Raw genomic sequence first — 14,044 nt, forward strand, 5'->3', positions numbered from 1 at the left:
AAGTCATCTTCCTATAATGCAAAACCCAACTTTTGTGAGGTCAAACCAGTCAATACTAAAGGAAATCAATCTTGAATATTCATCGGAAGGACTGATGTTGAAGCTGAAGCTCTAATACTTTGGCCACCCAATGCGAAGAGCTGACTCATTAGAAAAGATCCTGATGCTGGGAAAGATTGAAGGCAGGAGGAGAAAGGGACGACAGAGGACAAGGTGGTTGGATGGCATCACTGACACAATGGACATGAGTTTGAACAAGCTCTGGGAGATGGAGAAGGACAGGGAGCCTGGAGAGCTGCAGTCCGTGGGATCGCAAAGCGTTGGACATGACTGAGAGACTGAACAACACTTTTATGTATAGATTACTAATATCCACACTTTTAATAATGAAAAAGGAGGGAAGAGGGCAGGGCACCACCTTTGAAAGAATGACCTAGCCCAAGGACACAACATGAACTGATTACAATCAAATGAGTCCAAGATGGCAGATTAGTCAACTTCAACTAGACCTTGATCCTCAGGGCGTGCTCACTGTAACACCAGCAAGCTAAATGACACACCCAGAGGCACCATGAGAGTTTAAGACTGACCATCAAAGACCAAGAAGTGGGCCCAATTCCTGGATTTCTCCACCCTTTCTTCAAAACAGTTGGAATAATCCTGCCACTCATTAGCCTATGAAATTACCCAGCCCATAAAAGCTAACCACACCACATTTTGAGGCTGCATTTGCCCTCTTGAGATAGCCCACATGCCTGTATGTGGAGTGTGTCTCTCTCTAAATAGATCCACTTCTTACCTGTCACTGTGTCTCTTGCTGAGTTCTTCGTGTGATGAGACATCAAGAACATGAGTTTCACTAGGTTCTAAAACCAGGCATGGGATCTCAGTTGGAAGACCATGGGTTTTGGCTAGGTTCAAGTCCTGGCCACATGGGTTCAAGTCTCAATCTAAGGTGAAAGGTTTCAATATCATATCAGTTAGGATTTGGTTGGTCTATGTATAATAGGAAATCTAAAATAATAGTGGCTGGAATACAAGGTACTCTGCCAGGTAAAAATAGTCAGGTGGTTTACAATACAAAGTTGACAAATAGGTTTCATGAATTTATTGTGAAGTAAAACCCTTTATTCATTCCTTGCTTTCTCCATCCTTAGCATGTGAATCTCATCTGCATGATTACTTCATGGCCAAAGACATTGCAGCTGGAACCTCAGCCACCAGTCTGCTTTCCAGGAAGCAAAAGGGTAGACAAGGAAAAGAAGAGAATGTCCCATCTTGCCCCTGAGGTAACACTAATGTAGCTTTCAGAAAAGTCCCAGACAAGGCTGCTATTAAGATACTCTTTGCCAGAATTTAGACACAAAGCCACACCCACCTACAAATGAAACTCAAACATATACTTTACTGTAACTTAGTCACTTAGTCCTATCCAACTCTTTTGTACCCCCATGGACTGTAGCCCATCAGGCTCTTCTGCCCATGGAATTTTCTAGGCAAGAATACTTCAGGGGATTGCCATTTCTCCTCCAGGGGATCTTCTTCCAAGCCTAGGGATGGAACCTGTGTCTCCTGCATTGGCAGGGGGGTTCTTTACCACCGGGAAGCCCTGCACACTTCATGTTGGATGCATAGAAAACAAAGGAACAGTGACACTGGGTGGACAAATAGCATTCTATTCAACATATGTGATTTGGAGAATAAGGTCACATGAAACTTCAGTTTGCAGCTTTGAAAAATATACCAGCAGGGCAATATACTAAAAAGTGCTTAAAATTGTACCTCAAAAGACTGTGGTATAATTTTAGGTGTACTTCTAAGACAATGGGTCACAAGTAAATCCTTGAAAATTGGTGCACCTTAGTTGACTCTGTTGTACAATAAAAAATTAAAATTGTCTTTGAGATCATGTAAGGTAATGCTGATGACAAAGATACAAAATGTGAAAGGATTTTGGAAAAATATATTTGTCTTTGCACATGCCAGTGTGTATAAGAGTCTATATGTATATGTATACAAATAGTTTTAAAAGAAATCTCTGAAACTTATTAAGACATTTTTAAAAATTAAATAAGCACCAGTATAATTTTCCTTGACATTTCTATGGAAATTAAGTAGATCTAAGTGCTGGGACACTACTGAAGTGGTACTTTGATTTCCATGTTACCTATTCAGCTGTGATCCATTTTTATCATAAATCTCCTACAATGCTTCTTTAAAAAAAAATTCAGTCCGGGTTTACTTAGAAAATGATTTTCTCCTGTTTAATAACCTAACTTCTCCATCAAAACCACATACACATAAAAGAAGTTGACATTGGGATCACCAAGTTAATAGTGAACGGTTGCTCAGTTTTTCTGAGCTAATTTGTCAAATTAAACACGAACATTTGGGTCCTAAAACTGGATGAAAAGATTGATGGTATCATATAAGACTTTGGAGGTTTCAGTGTTTAAAATTACATTATGGTATCCTCACTGTGCAAACTGCAGCCACTGTTCATGTAATTTAGTCACTTATGCAACCCTATAAATTGTATTGGTACAGAATCATACTTCTTGGTCATCAAATAAATGACAACTTCTTTCTCATTTATTCTATGTAATAGAATGTTAATATTCTTTTCTTCACCCTTTGTGCATGGCACGTTTTCCCAGTACTTTAGTCTTCAAATATATAAATTTAAAACTAAAATGAATTAACATTTCTTTTCCAGTTAATAATAAAGTTAAAATACATAATGTAACTTCATATAGGCATATTGGTTTTATTAAGTAGTAAATCTAAGTGGTCTCTAAGGAAAACCACAGAAATGTAAATATCAGAAATGTAAATATCAAGGAAAAGATACTTTAAAATTGAACTCGACAGTACGATTTCAGAAGGAACATTAATCCTAAATCTTCTCTAAGTAACTTAGAACACTTAACTGTGGAAGCTCTAGATTGCCAAATATTATAAAATTAAGTACTACTGGCATGAGCTACAAAATTGTCTTCAAAAATTAATATCAGCCATTTCTCTTTCTGTAAATAGTCCATAAAAAAGCACATTAGATAATATTAGACTATCTGCTACTTACTGTGGGTGGGTGTTTATTCTGATTTCAATTTCCTAAATATTGATTTCGGTAGACATCATTTATTTATTTGGCATAATTTATTTTTCATTAACCCCAGTAGTTAACCTAACCAAGATCTCATGTTTAAACTGAGAACACAATTTGAACAATAGACATTAATTGTATTTAATAAATGCTTTAACAAATATATGACAGCTCTTCATTTTCAGACCCGATATATTTATTGAATTTCACTTGTGAATCTGAGGCTAGACACATAGTTAATGATTACTGCAAACATATTTACAGAGCTGCAGATTTCAGAAAGTTAACCGAGTCATCACCCTTTCCAGAAAAGAAAGTTGTAATAAAACCCTTTTCACCATCTTAAATGTTGCAAACACACACATACACACTAATTCCTGTACTTTGCTAATTAATTGTATGACCCTGGTGCAGAGTAGGTACCCCTCCTATCTCCATACACAGACTATTAATTGAAATTTGTACACCCACTTTTATATTTGTTATTTTTTCCTCCTTTCTTGTGGCTGCCCCATTGTTCCTTTATTTTCTTCTTAGCACTTGATACACCCTGACTATTGGATATTTAACTTTTCGCTTGTTCTTGACTCCCAAGTGAGAAGGAAAAGCAGGAATTTTGTCACTTTTCCCTACAACCCTGTCTTTCTCCAGCCACTGAGTCACGTTTGGAATGTGCAAAGTGCTCACTCCACCGCAATTTGTGGAATGTATGAATAATCCAATTATCATCACATCCCTGTCTCTCAGCTGGTAGCCCAGGCAGTAGAGAGTCCGCCTGCAGTGCAGGAGACCCGGGTTCGATCCCTGGTTTGGGAAGATCCCCTGGAGAAGGGGATGACAACCCTCTCAAGTATTCTTGCCTGGAGAATCCCATGGACAGAGGAGCCTGGTGGGTTACAGTCCATGGGCTCGCAAAGAGTCAGACATGACTGAGCCACACACACAACACGTCTCTCACGTTGGTATTGCTTCCTAAATGGTGTCCTCCCTCTCCTCTTGTCCTCTTCTAAATGATTCCCCACACTGCTGCCTGATCAACATTTTCAAAACCAGATCCTGCTGCTCTTCTGCTTTTAATCCTTCACACTTGCCATTCTCATAAAATTAATGCCAGGTCCGTGACGTGGCGCATAAATGCCCTCAGCACTGGACCACTGCTCCATTTGCCTTTTCTACTTTACCTGCTCACTCCACGCACTTCAGCCACACTGACCATCTTTCCCCAGTGACATCCTCCCAAACCACAGTCCCTCAAAGGAGGTCTCTTCTGGCCTCTCACCCTCCTTCTAGGATCCTGACCTTGAGATTTCAATTCAACTGTCTCATTCCCAAGGAAAGTTTTCAGAATATTCCCAGAGTTTTAAGATTTCCCAGCACAGCAGTTCTCCTTTTTTTCAAGGCCCTCAGAGGATGCCTGAAACCACGGACTGTACCAAACCTCACACAAGCTATGTTTTTTTCCTATATATACACACCTACGATTACGCTTCATTTATAAATCATGCACGTGCATGCTTAGTCACTCAGTCGTGTCCGACTCTTATGCACAGTAAGAAATTAACAATGGTAACTAATAAGAAAATAGGAGAATGATAACCATATACTATAATAAGAGTTAGGTGAATGTAGTCTGTCTCAAAATCTTAATGTATATATTTAAAGCCTTTTCCATCTTAACTAAGCATTTATCACATACAGTGGATGTGACTTTTGCAGTATGCTGACGCTGCTAAGTCACTTCAGTCGTGTCCAACTCTGTGCGACCCCATAGACGGCAGCCCACCAGGCTCCTCTGTCCCTGGGATTCTCCAGGCAAGAACACTGGAGTGGGTTGCCATTTCCTTCTCCAGTGCATGAAAGTGAAAAGTGAAAGTGAAGTTGCTCAGTCGTGCTGGACTCTTAGCGACCCCATGGACTGTAGCCTACCAGGCTCCTCCGTCTGTGGGATTTTCATGAGGTGACAGCAAAACCAGACCATATTTTTCTTCTTTCTTCACAATTTCATGGAGAGAAAATTCATGTTTTTACTGTAGATTTCAGCATACGATATTTTTTTCTTTCATTATTAAGTCAAGAATGTTCACATTTTCACTTAAAAGGAGGCCTTTTAAGTCTCCTCTCTGGCATCTCCACATTGCCAGCATTACTGCTCTTGTAATTTGGGGCCATCACATAAAATAAGGATCACTTGACCACAAGCCCTGGATTCTGCAACAGTCACTCTAGTGAAGCAGCTACTGAGTGGCCAGCTGGTAGAAACAGCTGGACAAAGGAAGGCTTCAGTGGAGAAGTAGCAGGATGAAGGGAGATGTCATCATGATCCTCAGAATGATGTACAATTTAAAACATGATTTGTTTCTTTCTGGAACTTCCATTTAATATTTAAAGATGGCAGTTGACCTCAGGTAACTGAAACTGCAGAAATCAAAACCATGGATGGAGGTGGGGGCTACTGTATAGACTAGCTGCTTATACTTTTTATTCTCTGTATTTATCACTTAAGCTATATTTTTATAGCATCATTTGATAAAAATCTATTTTTCTCCACTCAGTTTTAAAGGTCAGTGGAGACAGAAGTGGCCTCTATTTCCCCTGCTTGGTATGGACTAATTGCCTAAGAGTATATAAAAACCATTTTTTAAATGATTAAGTGAAGGCCATGTATGCCGGCATTTAAGGTTGCATTGCTGTCTCACGGAACGCTCACTGTCATCTCCATGTGTGAAAAGTTTTCACACTGGCTTAGGAAAAAAATAAATAAAAATCTTAACTCATAGAAACTTTTCTTTGCTCCAGTAAACCTTTTAATAGATTAAATTTAAGTTCACACAACATGCTCAATCGCCTCACATTTTAGCATTGAAACGTGTCCTTAATGTAACAATGAAATAAAATTCCTCCAAGAACATCTACTATTACCAATGATATATATGATTTCTATTTTGATGAGAGGCAATCTTGTATAAATGATGAAGAACACCAGTCTTGGTAAATAGCATTATTTTTGATAGAGTAACGACATTCTTCATTTTTGTAGGTGTGGGTAACTCTTAAGTGCTATCATCAGCAATAATGTTGAAAATTTCCCATTGTTATTGGTATGTAATTGATCTGCACAATGCCCTATGATACTCATCAGCAAGGTTCCTAGATATCCTCCTCAAGAGTGTATCTTCAAGGCTAGTCCTACCTCCACTTTCTAGCACCTTTATTCAATGTCAAGGCTGAATCATTCCTCCCCAAAGGAGCTTACATTGAGACACCACAAGTATATTCTTTATTATCCTCACAATACTTATTTTTTAAGAATTACTTTCAAGCATAAGATAGTAACATATTGAGATGTGGTGGTGATTATATGCCTATTCATATAGAGCCTGGCTGGCTACAGTCCATGGGAGAGCAAGAGTCAGTCCATGGGATAGCACAATTAGTGACTCCCACCACCACCACCACACATATGTCCAACAATCCCACATACCAGAACTAAACCCACCCACTTACAATCAATTAACCTATGACAGAGGAGGCAAGAAGAATGGCATGGCGTGGGGCAGGAACAGTCTCTAACAAGTTATGTTAGGGAAATAGGACAACTACATGTAAAAGAATGAAATTATAACATTTTCTACAACCATGTACAAAAATAAACTCAAAATGGATTGAAGACTTAAATGTAAGGCAGAAACCAGAAAACTGGAAAAAAACCTTAGGCGGAACACTTTTTGACATAAGTCATAGCAATATGTTTTTCGATCTGTCTCCTAAGGTAGAGGAAATGAAAGCAAAAATAAATAAATGGAATCTAATTAAACTCACAAGCATTTGCATAGCAAAGGAAATCAACAACAAAATGAAAAGACAACCTACTGAATGGGAGAAAATATGTGGAAATGATATGACCAATAAGAGGCTAATGTCCCCAATATATATTAATAAATAGCTCACATAGCTCAACATCCAAAAAACAAATAATCCTATTAAAAAAAAAAAGAACAGGCAAAGTAATTGAATAGACATTTTTTCCAAAAAGGAAATGCAGATGCTCAACAGGCACATGAAAAGGTGTGCAACACTGTTAATCATTGAGAAATGCAAATCAAAACCACAATAAGACATCATCTCACACCTGTCAGAATGGCTATCATCAAAAATACCTCGAATAACAAATGCTAGTGAGGCTGTGGAGAAAAGGCAAGCCTCATACACTGGTGTTGGGAATGTAAATTGCTGCACCCACTGTGGAAAACAGCATGGAGGTTCCTCAAAAAGCTAAAAATAATACCGCCATATAATCTAGCAATTCCACCCCAGGGTATATGTCTGAAGAAAATGAAGACAATAATTCAAAAAGATGCATGTACCCCAATGTCCATAGCAGCATTTCTTAGAAAAGCCAAAATAGAGAAGCAACCTGTGTCCATCAACATAAGTGGATAAGAAGTTGCGGCATATGTATGTATGTGTGTACACACACACACACACACACACACACTACAATACTACTCAGCCATAGAGAATGAAATGTTGCCATTTGCAATAGCATGGATGGACCTGGAGGCTATTATGTTTAGTGAAATAGGTCAGAGAATGACAAAGCTTTTATACCACTTATATGGTGAATGTGAAAAGTAAAACAAACTAGTGAATATAACAAAAATTTAAAAACCCACAGATATAAAGAACAAACTAGTGGTTATCAATGGGGAGAGGAAAGAAGGAGGGACAAGACAGGGGTAGGGAATTAAGAGGCATAAACTACAAAGTACAAGTTAAATAAACCACAAAGATGCACAGCACAGCAGAGGGAATATAGCCGATATTTTTTAACAACTATAAATGGAGCATAAAATGTATGAATCACTACCCTGTACTCCTGAAACATGTATTTGTAAATCAATTATATTAATACTCAATTAAAAAACAACAAATCATATTATACAATGACAGTTGTTGATACTCATGAAATGTAAGTTGCATGTCAATAAAGCCGATTTCAAAAACTCAAAAACGAACTTTGGGACTAAATGATATCAACATATTCCCAAAGTGGGCGCCCACGTTGGTGCCAAGAGAAAGATTAGCGGTCAGACTTTTGGAGGAGGCAGAAGGCGGTGTTGCCTGCAGCGCCCTCTGCTGGGAGGGCTGGGTCAGGGCTGGGAGGGGCAGCGGCAGGGAGCGTGTGAAAGGCGCTCAGCCGTGTTCCACTCGTTGAGACCCCAGGGACTACACAGTCCGTGGAATTCTCCAGGCGAGAACACTGGAGTGGGTAGCCTTTCCCTTCTCCAGGGGATCTTCCCCACCCAGGGACTGAACCCAGGTCTCCCGCACTGCGGCGGATTCTTTTACCAGCTGAGCCACAAGGGTACAACCTGCGGAGGTGGCACCAGGCAAGTCCTGGACGTGGCCGGGCCGCATGTTGACTTGAAGTTGGCATTAGACCCTTATCTTCCATCTTCCAACAAAACAAAAGCACGGCAGCAGCAGGAAATATCACCTGAAGATCTGGCACGTCTTGTGATAAAAGGGACCTGTCTCTGGAAATGGCAAAGAGCAGGAGTTTCGTATCTGCTGTCCTTTTGATGGGCCCGGTGCTCTTTAGCTGGCTCTGCCCGCACCAGCCTCCTCCCCTAGTCATCCTGGGGGCCTGCTCCCTGCAGGCGATGGAATCCGCAAGCCCTGCCTACACGCCTGAACTCTGTGCCCGCCGAACCCTTCTCTCTCCTCTGCACCCATCATCCTGTTTCAGCTGTCTCATCTGCTCTCTTCATTTCTACCTGTCAAAACCCCATCTGCTCTTAGAGGCCCAACTCAAATGTCACTGCATCCATCATCTTACTGCAATGGGAGATTTATAGCATCATTTCATGGATTTTTACTCTGTTACCGGAGTCAGTTCATCTTCTGCTTTTTTTTTTTTTTTTGCATTCTGATAATTTGATCTTTTGATGAGATCCTCCCTCCTTCCTTAGAAATATATGTGACTGATTTTCACCTCAACGGAATGACCAAAGATAAGTGATTGAGGGAAACAGCACACATATTCTCATGGAAGATAATTTTACTGCCCCCTTTAGTAACCATTTTATATCTCCAGTTCCCACATGGTTCATTTCAGAAAGGCATCACAGCATTTCAGTCTATTGTTTCTTAAATGAGAACAAATCCTCAAGTTTATTTTAGAGTCTTCTTTGGCCACCAGTTTTCAGCAAGCATGCTTATCACTTTTCAGTTGAGCTAAAAAGAAACAAAAATTCTTCCTTGATTGCTTTGTTATCTGTGCAATGGATGCTCATTCATTTTGTTCAATAAGGAAGAAAAGTGGCTGTGATGAACTCCCTCCAACATGTATTTGTTGTGGCAGAAAACACTATTAATGGCTAAGCTTCTGAGAATGTGGCACCCTTGTAAAGAATGAGCATTCAAAGCGTTCGAAATTTAATTCCAGATATACAAGCAATAATTCTCAAACTGTGCAGGTTCTGCTAATACAGAATGACACATCTGAGAAGAAAACATTCATTTCCTTCCTGGTGCATTTCCAAGCTGTCTGAGAAGCTGAAATTTTCTATTACACAAAAAAAGGCCACAAATACTCTTCAGTGGTTGTCCTTGATACACAGTCCCTCAGGCTCAAAAAGAAAACAGCTCTCATCACACCGTCGCTATGAAGTGCACACACTGTGTGTATAAAAAGCAAAAAAAAAAAAAAAAAAAGTCAACAACAGAAATATCAGCGAAATTGCTGCAACATCTTCATTACTAGGGATTTTAAGATGTTAAAGAGGTAACAAGTAGGAAGGTACAAGGAGAAAAAATGGATGTTAAGATCTGCACTTGTGTGGATTTTCCCAAGGGCAAACTTCACTTTTTATTAATCATCTAAGGCAGAAATATAACGTATGGTGGTATCTACAGATTGCTATGACATCCTTACTCTTTCTGGTAAAATAATTTAGCAACTGCACCCAAAACCATTCAACAGAATATTCCCTCCAATCCACAGTATTTATGTCTTTAATTGGTATTTTCATTTAATATCATTTTAATGCAATTTTTAATCCTTACTCCAATATCTAGGTATTTCTTGACCAGGTAGGGTGGTTTTTCTGGCAGCAAAATACAGCCAACATAGGAGAAGTTTACATCTGGTACTTGGCCAGTAGGAAGCTGCCAATGGTGGGGAGAAGCCATGGATCATTAGCTTCACTCATATCTTTTCTATTATATTTCTACCAAAATATGCTAGGTACTGTTTTAGGCATTAGGTTAATACGGATGCCTATGTGACAAGGGTGGTGCAATGACTATTAGGAATAGATTATTTGCTAAATCTAGATGATGTTAGAATTTCACATTTTAGCAGTAGTTGGCAACTAGAATGTCTACCTAATGATCCTCCCTGATGTGAAGAACTGACTCATTGGAAAAGACCCTGATGATAGGAAAGACCGAAGGCGGGAGGAGAAGGGGATGACAGAGGATGAGATGGTTGGATGGCATCACTGACTAGATGGACATAAGTTTGAGTGGACTCCGGGAGTTGGTGATGGACAGGGAAGCCTGGCATGCTGCAGTCCATGGGGTCGCAAAGAGTTGGACATGACTGAGCAACTAAACTGAACTGTCTATGCTAAGTCAAGATCCAGGCAGGAGCAAAAACGGCTACTAAAGCAACATCTGGACTAAACAATCCTCCCAGAAAAATAATTCATAAAATGGGCCTAAGCCATTTGTATAGTTGTATAGATAGATGGTCCAGTGCACATGGACAGCCAGCTGAGGAATGACTGGGCCTGAAATCCAGCGCCTACTCTACTTTCCAAGCCATCTAGCCTGGCATGGGGTTGCATCTCCACAGAGAATAAGCCCTCTTTAATAAGCTGTATATTATATGGGTCCACACACTCAGACACTCATCACAGGCACAGGACACTCAGAAGATGCTCTTTACTATAATTTGCAGAAAATACCCTCCAGCTAGGAGCCGTGGTTTTTATAAATCTGGCCTCAGTGTGCTCAAGAGCTTAAGAATTGGAGATTGAGAATCAGGACAGAATCACTGGGTCAGGGAAAGGAGAACATGAGAATGCTACACGGGGAATGCTAGAGAATTCCAGAAACCTGCACAGGGACCATGATGTCCAGATGAGGTTTGAAATATGTGATTTAAAGTACCACAAAAACACCTCACAGTAGGAGAAGGGGCACCATGATGTCTCAAGGCAGCACAGTAAAGATGTCCTCAATATTATTAACGTGCTGAGGTGCTTCCGGCCTCCATTCAGGATTGGCCTGAGATCCAGGACAACGGCCTGTGTTGGGGAGACTGAAGATCCAGCTGAGAAACTGTAAGAGTGCTGGGTGTCTGCGCAAGGCGCTGAGAGCCCTCCCTCGCTGTAGGGTAGCCTCAGTCCTACGTGAACTGGGCAACTCAGACCCAGTCCACACACCATTATGGCTATAAGCTCTGTGTCTCAGAGCTCCAGAGATGTTGTGTGAAAGGAAGTGAAGAAACATGTATGAAAATGTTCTCAGCTCTGATCTATCACTACACAGTTTGCAAATCTGTATTGTTGTTTAGCCCCAAAGTCACGTCTGACTCTTTGCGACCTATGGACTGTAGCCCATCAGGCTCCTCTGTCCATGGGATTTCCCAGGCAAGTGGGTTGCCATTTCCTTCTCCAGGGGATCTTCTTGACTCAGGGATCAAACCCACAGCTGGTGTCCTGCACTGGAAGTGGATTCTTTACTACTGAGTCACCAGGGAAGCAAATCTGTGTACCAGCTAACAATTCCAAGTTCAAGCCTTGCAAGCCATCCACAGCATCTTTCCTTTTTCATGCATTTTTGGGAATACATGTCATAATTTACTTTCTCACAAAGAGAACTATATAAAGCAATCTGGGTTTCTGTATCAGATATTTCTTTCTTACCTACATGGTAGGGTGTTAAAAGGCCACAATGGTGGGTTCATACAACTGCTACTTTGCTTTGCTGAATATATCATAGCCAATAACCAAATCCTACTGTCCCCATCTCCATACTGCAAGGAAAACAGGTAAGACAGGCACGAATATCAAAGTGAGCACATCACCGGCCTTGGGGGTAACACATTTTCAGCATGCGTGCCTCGTAGGTGAGTTTGCCAGTGCATAAGGGACAGTAACTTTCATTTTTAAAATTTCATTTGGCAAAATCACTTGAACCTGCACTACATACTGAGCACAATCCATGTCCCTACTGAGACTATAAAATTTAACCTTCTAATAAGAACCACAGTTTCCATGAGTGACAGTATCATTATATTAGGTTTCTCAGGTTGCTCCTTCACAGAACAAGCAATCCAGTGGCAGAAAGCTCTGTTTCCTTCCAGCTGAAATCACTCTCTTGCAAAGTGCCATATGGGAATCAGAATCACTCTTCAAGAATTTTAAAATACAATCACCAACATTTGCTCCAGGTAGGCACTTAACCTCTCTTTCCTATACACTCGGTTTGGGAAATTCAGATCTGATGCTTGGCATGCAGCAGACTGAGCTGGAACAGTGTTTCACAGGTTGGAAATTCTACCATCCTTACCCTAAGGTGGAAACACTAAAGCAGACTCAAGCTTCCCCTTCTGTCTCTAGCACAGCTGTAAAAGGCTCTTTATGCATGGAAATGTTTGCTGAGTGGTGTCTCCAGGGAAAAAGCTGTGGTTTGCTCTTCAGCAAAGAAACAGTAATATCAAGATGTCCCCACAAGTCATCAGCTCTTGACATGAGCCTGTTATGACTCCCAGGGGCTTCCTGTAGCTGACAGCACTCCAGGTGTGCCGCTGTCTCCAGAGACTGTCCAGAGGGCTGGGGGCAGGCAGAGGTGAGTGTCTAACTTATGGACTGGATATTTACTAGAAGGAACCTGAAGCTATGTGTTTCAGTGTGAGACATGCATCTCAGGTAATCTTCCCAGAATTGATGAACCGTTTTGAAGCATCAGTGCCCCCACATTAAAGTGATGCTCAGGCTTTGACTCAGCTGAACGACGTCCCCACACATAGCTCTCAGGCGTTTCAGGACCACACCCCAGGACTTTCACGGGACAGGTGTAACTTAGGCTGCCCTTCTGCCCTTGACCATCTGACAGTGTTAATTATACTCCAGACCCAATTCTTTTCAATAACCTCAAGCTCAGAGCACAGCAAGCGCAAGCATAACCTTTCATAATGATTTAATATTAAATTATGTTAATGTGACATTTGTTATCTATTTCTCCTAAAATCAAGAAGCCTGAATACTAGTATCACATGGGTATCTGTTGTGACCCACAGGCCTTATCTGGTGCTTCAGCTCTCTGAACATCTACTGAAAAATTTCAGGTTACTGATAATTCAAGTAGTGAAAAAGCCCACTTTACTAGGAACGATCCCAGAAATAAGCAGATTTCAAATATTCTAGACCCTTCTCCTTAGTAATAAATATTCCATAATTTTATTTAAATCATATACATGTGTATGTATAATTGAAAATTTAATTTGTTTCTATTCATTCTATATTCTTTTATTCGATCCCTAAAGACATCATAGTTACACCCTACTAAAGTGATTTCACAATCTCTGCATAGGTTCAGAGCAACAGTTTGATGAAAACTCTTACAAGCAGCAGAGTGGTTTGCAGAGTGCCACTAAATGCTGGAAGATCCTGCCCATGAACTGTGTTTCTCATTGTCAGAAGCAGCAGTGAGGATATTAGCAGAAAGTACTGCTCCAGAAAATCAAGGTTAAAAACATACGCCTTTAAGCTGAGATAGCCTCTAGTCTAGGATCCCCAACTGCATGCACTACATAGGAGCTTTTGTAGATATTGCTAGTCAGTCATTGCCAATCAATGACTTCTTTTTTTTTCTCCCGAGCTTAGACAAGACTTCCATCCCTTCTCAGTACTGAATTCCAAGTAA

The sequence above is a fragment of the Dama dama genome, chromosome 32, assembly GCF_033118175.1.
Source record: "Dama dama isolate Ldn47 chromosome 32, ASM3311817v1, whole genome shotgun sequence".
NCBI classification, from domain to species: Eukaryota; Metazoa; Chordata; class Mammalia; order Artiodactyla; family Cervidae; genus Dama; species Dama dama.